Below are 6125 nucleotides of genomic sequence, written 5' to 3' on the forward strand. Positions count from 1 at the left end.
TCGAGTAAAAATCTTACTTGAACTTGTTTTTATGTCATGATCCTACTTCAAGAACTTTCAAGCCATCCAAGATCCTTTGAAGCTAGATCATTTCTTGTCACTTCCAGTAGGTTTACCTACTAAACTTGAGGTAGTAATGATGTTCATAACATCATTCGATTCATATATATAAAACTATCTTATTCGAAGGTTTAAACTCGTAATCACTAGAACATAGTTTAGTTAATTCTAAACTTGTTAGCAAACAAAAGTTAATCCTTCTAACTTGACTTTTAAAATTAACTACACACATGTTCTATATCTATATGATATGCTAACTTAATGATTTAAAACCTGGAAACACGAAAAACACCGTAAAACCGGATTTACGCCGTCGTAGTAACACCGCGGGCTGTTTTGGGTTAGTTAATTAAAAACTATGATAAACTTTGATTTAAAAGTTGTTATTCTGAGAAAATGATTTTTATTATGAACATGAAACTATATCCAAAAATTATGGTTAAACTCAAAGTGGAAGTATGTTTTCTAAAATGGTCATCTAGACGTCGTTCTTTCGACTGAAATGACTACCTTTACAAAAACGACTTGTAACTTATTTTTCTGACTATAAACCTATACTTTTTATGTTTAGATTCATAAAATAGAGTTCAATATGAAACCATAGCAATTTGATTCACTCAAAACGGATTTAAAATGAAGAAGTTATGGGTAAAACAAGATTGGATAATTTTTCTCATTTTAGCTACGTGAAAATTGGTAACAAATCTATTCCAACCATAACTTAATCAACTTGTATTGTATATTATGTAATCTTGAGATACCATAGACACGTATACAATGTTTCGATCTATCATGTCGACACATCTATATATATTTCAGAACAACCATAGACACTCTATATGTGAATGTTGGAGTTAGCTATACAGGGTTGAGGTTGATTCCAAAATATATATAGTTTGAGTTGTGATCAATACTGAGATACATATACACTGGGTCGTGGATTGATTCAAGATAATATTTATTGATTTATTTCTGTACATCTAACTGTGGACAACTAGTTGTAGGTTACTAACGAGGACAGCTGACTTAATAAACTTAAAACATCAAAATATATTAAAAGTGTTGTAAATATATTTTTAACATACTTTGATATATATGTATATATTGTTATAGGTTCGTGAATCAACCAGTGGCCAAGTCTTACTTCCCGACGAAGTAAAAATCTGTGAAAGTGAGTTATAGTCCCACTTTTAAAATCTAATATTTTTGGGATGAGAATACATGCAGGTTTTATAAATGATTTACAAAATAGACACAAGTACGTGAAACTACATTCTATGGTTGAATTATCGAAATCGAATATGCTCCTTTTTATTAAGTCTGGTAATCTAAGAATTAGGGAACAGACACCCTAATTGACGCGAATCATAAAGATAGATCTATTGGGCCTAACAAACCCCATCCAAAGTACCGGATGCTTTAGTACTTCGAAATTTATATCATATCCGAAGGGTGTCCTGGAATGATGGGGATATTCTTATATATATGCATCTTGTTAATGTCGGTTACCAGGTGTTCACCATATGAATGATTTTTATCTCTATGTATGGGATGTGTATTGAAATATGAAATCTTGTGGTCTATTGTTACGATTTGATATATATAGGTTAAACCTATAACTCACCAACATTTTTGTTGACATTTAAAGCATGTTTATTCTCAGGTGAATACTAAGAGCTTCCGCTGTTGCATACTAAAATAAGGACGAGATTTGGAGTCCATGTTTGTATGATATTGTGTAAAATCTGCATTCAAGAAACTGATTTCGATGTAACATATTTGTATTGTAAACCATTATGTAATGGTAGTGTGTAAACAGGATATTTTAGATTATCATTATTTGATAATCTACGTAAAGTTTTTTAAACCTTTATTTATGAAATAAAGGTTATGGTTTGTTTTAAAAATGAATGCAGTCTTTGAAAAACGTCTCATATAGAGGTCAAAACCTCGCAACGAAATCAATTAATATGGAACGTTTTTAATCAATAAAAACGGGACATTTCAGTTAGTATCAGAGCGTTGGTCTTAGAGAACCAGAAAATTTGCATTAGTGTGTCTTATTGAGTTTGTTAGGATGCATTAGTGAGTCTGGACTTCGACCGTGTTTTCTTTAAAAATGATTGCTTAACATTTTTGTTGGAAACTATATACTTTTAACATATGAATATTATGTGATATATTAATCTCTTAACGTGTTTGATATTATGTGATAGATGTCTACCTCTAGAACAAGTCTCATTGACTCACCTAATAATAATGAAGAGTCAAATGTAAATTGGAATGATTCGTGGACTGATTCACAAGTTCCCGAAGAGGAACCGGAAGAAGAATCGGAACCGGAAGAAGAATCGGAACCGGAAGAAGAAATAGAACCGGTGGGGGAAATAATAAAACGGTTAAGTAAAAGAGAATCCTCAACCAACCGACCAAGGTTAATTATGGTCAATGGTGTTTCCGCCAAGGAAGCAAAATATTGGGAGGATTACCAATTCTCCGATGAATCGGATTCCGACGAGAATTCCGATGATGTTATAGAAATTACCCCAACTGAATTTAAAAAGGCAAAAGAAAATAATAAGGGAAAGGGCATAAAAATAGAGAAATCTAATTCCAACCCCGATGAACTTTATATGTATCGTCAACCCCCGAAGTCCTTAAGTTGTAACAATGACCCGGGAACCTCTAAACCACCAGGTTTTTCTAAACCAATGTGGACAACGACGGCTCGTATTAGGGGAACATCATATATCCCTAGAAACTTGGTAAAACGAACCAAAACCGAACAAGAAGAAATGAGCGAGTCGGAATAAGATAGTTGTATTCGTGTGGTGTAATATATGTAATATAGTGTGCTTGCTTTATGATATATGTAAAAATTTCTTGTATTAATAAGTATTTTTTTTATGAATCTAACTCTTGTCTATTTTACAGTATAAAAACACAAAATGGATAGACAACCCAATATTTTAAGAGACCTACCCGGAGACATGATTGATGAAATCTTGTCTAGAGTCGGTCAGAATTCCTCGGCACAACTATTTAAGGCGAGATCAGTTTGTAAGACATTCGAAGAACGTTCCAAGAATGCCTTGGTTTATAAAAGGCTTTCGTTCGAAATATGGGGGATATCACATTGGAAAATCCATAAGTTACGATGTGTTTACTTTGACGCATATATTGCGGGGAACCCAAATGCTATTTTACGCAACGGGTTAAGAAATTATTTTGACTCAGTATATCCGAATATAGGACTTCGTGATTTAGAAAAAGCGGCTAACATGCAACATAAATAAGCATGTTATGCTTACGGGTTAGTAATGTTCGCTTCTCACCAAAGTGAGAACAAGAACATCGGGCTACAACTATTAAACAAAACGTTCCCACAAGTGACGGAGTCGGTAATTGGGGTAAGAAATGAGGTTTTTAGGTTATTACGAGACTGTTGGTCATTACGTAACCCTCGTCCCTTTGACGACGTTACAACACGCTGTCTTATCAACGGCCATAACGGTTATGTTCCACAAGACCAAGGATGGGAAGTAGTCCTAGTAAAACCAGAATGCATGACTTGTTTCTGGACGTATGAATTACGTGTCTTTATTGCCTTTGCTGAACGACTTGTGTACTAGCTAGAATTATCTTCACAACTATCTTGTATCAAAGTTATTGTGTGCTATATTTCATGCTTTATGTAAAATAAGCGGTATTGTAAGTTTGTAAAATATTGTATAAAAGTTTGAACGCGAAATATTATTACAATCAGTTTTTCATATAGAATTGTAGTAGTTGAATTGTATATTAGCTACTAAGTATGAACTTAACGGGTAGGTACTACCCGAATTTAAACTTATAAAACGCTAATATGAAGAAAAAGCTTTTATAAATGAGTTCATATTATGCTACGAAATACTATTAACTACTCTTAATATTCTGTATGATTAACTTGTTCTATTTGACTATTTTGAAGGAAATGGCACCGACTACTCGACACACCGTGAATATGAATGAAGAGGAATTCCGTACTTTTCTAGCTTCAAACATAGCCGCAGTACAGGCTGCGCTACATACCAACAATAACCTTGGATCTAGCAGTACAGGAAATCGTGTAGGATGCACCTACAAAGAATTCACTGCCTGCAAACCTTTGGAATTTGATGGAACCGAAGGACTGATCGGATTAAAACGGTGGACCGAGAAGGTCGAATCGGTGTTTGCCATAAGTAAGTGTACTGAAGAGGACAAAGTGAAGTACGCTACGCATACCTTCACAGGTTCTGCGTTAACATGGTGGAATACCTATCTAGAGCAAGTGGGACAAGACGATGCGTACGCACTACCGTGGTCAGCATTCAAGCACTTGATGAACGAGAAGTACCGTCCAAGAACCGAGGTCAATAAGCTCAAGACAGAACTTAGAGGGTTACGAACCCAAGGATTTGATATTACCACGTACGAAAGACGATTCACAGAATTGTGCCTATTGTGTCCGGGAGCATTCGAAGATGAGGAAGAGAAGATCGACGCGTTTGTGAAAGGATTACCGGAAAGAATCCAAGAAGATATAAGTTCACACGAGCCCGCCTCCATACAACAGGCATGTAGAATGGCTCACAAACTAGTGAACCAGATTGAAGAAAGAATTAAAGAACAGACTGCTGAAGAGGCCAATGTGAAGCAAGTCAAAAGAAAGTAGGAGGAAAACGGTGATAAGAATCACCAATACAACAACAACAGCAATTACAACAATAATCGCAACAATTATCCCAACAATCGCAACATCAATCGCAACTACAACAAACGGCCCAACAACAACAACAACAACTACAACAATCATCCCAACAACAATAATAACCGCAACAACAACAACAATCAGAAGCAGCTATGCCAAAGGTGTGAAAAGTATCACTCGGGGTTCTGCACCAAATTTTGCAACAAGTGTAAAAGAAATGGTCATAGCGCGGCGAAGTGTGAGGTCTACGGACCAGGGGTTAATAGAACAAAAGGAACAAATGGTGTCGGAACGAGTAATGGCGGAGCAAGTAGTGTCGGAGCAAGTTATGCCAATATAGTTTGTTATAAATGTGGGAAACCGGGCCACATTATTAGAAATTTCCCGAACCAGGAGAACACGAATGGACAAGGCCGCGGAAGAGTTTTCAATATTAATGCGGCAGAGGCACAGGAAGACCCGGAGCTTGTTACGGGTACGTTTCTTATTGACAATAAATCTGCTTACGTTTTATTTGATTCGGGTGCGGATAGAAGCTATATGAGTAGAGATTTTTGTGCTAAATTAAGTTGTCCATTGACGCCTTTGGATAGTAAATTTTTACTCGAATTAGCAAATGGTAAATTAATTTCAGCAGATAATATATGTCGGAATCGAGAAATTAAACTGGTTAGCGAAACATTTAAGATTGATTTGATACCAGTAGAGTTAGGGAGTTTTGATGTGATAATCGGTATGGACTGGTTGAAAGAAGTGAAAGCAGAGATCGTTTGTTACAAAAATGCAATTCGCATTATACGAGAAAAAGGAAAACCCTTAATGGTGTACGGAGAAAAGGGCAACACGAAGCTACATATTATTAGTAATTTGAAGGCACAAAAACTAATAAGAAAAGGTTGCTATGCTGTTCTAGCACACGTCGAGAAAGTACAAACTGAAGAAAAGAGCATCAATGATGTTCCCATTGCAAAAGAATTTCCCGATGTATTTCCGAAAGAATTACCGGGATTACCCCCACAGCGATCCGTTGAATTTCAAATAGATCTTGTACCAGGAGCTGCACCAATAGCTCGTGCTCCTTACAGACTCGCACCCAGCGAGATGAAAGAACTGCAAAGGCAATTACAAGAACTTTTAGAGCGTGGTTTCATTCAACCAAGCACATCACCGTGGGGAGCTCCTGTTTTGTTTGTCAAGAAGAAAAATGGTACATTCAGGTTGTGTATCGACTACCGAGAGTTGAACAAACTTACCATCAAGAACCGCTACCCACTACCGAGAATCGACGACTTATTTGATCAACTACAAGGCTCGTCTGTTTATTCAAAAATTG

Source organism: Rutidosis leptorrhynchoides, chromosome 1 (genome assembly GCF_046630445.1).
Source record: "Rutidosis leptorrhynchoides isolate AG116_Rl617_1_P2 chromosome 1, CSIRO_AGI_Rlap_v1, whole genome shotgun sequence".
Lineage (NCBI taxonomy): Eukaryota > Viridiplantae > Streptophyta > Magnoliopsida > Asterales > Asteraceae > Rutidosis > Rutidosis leptorrhynchoides.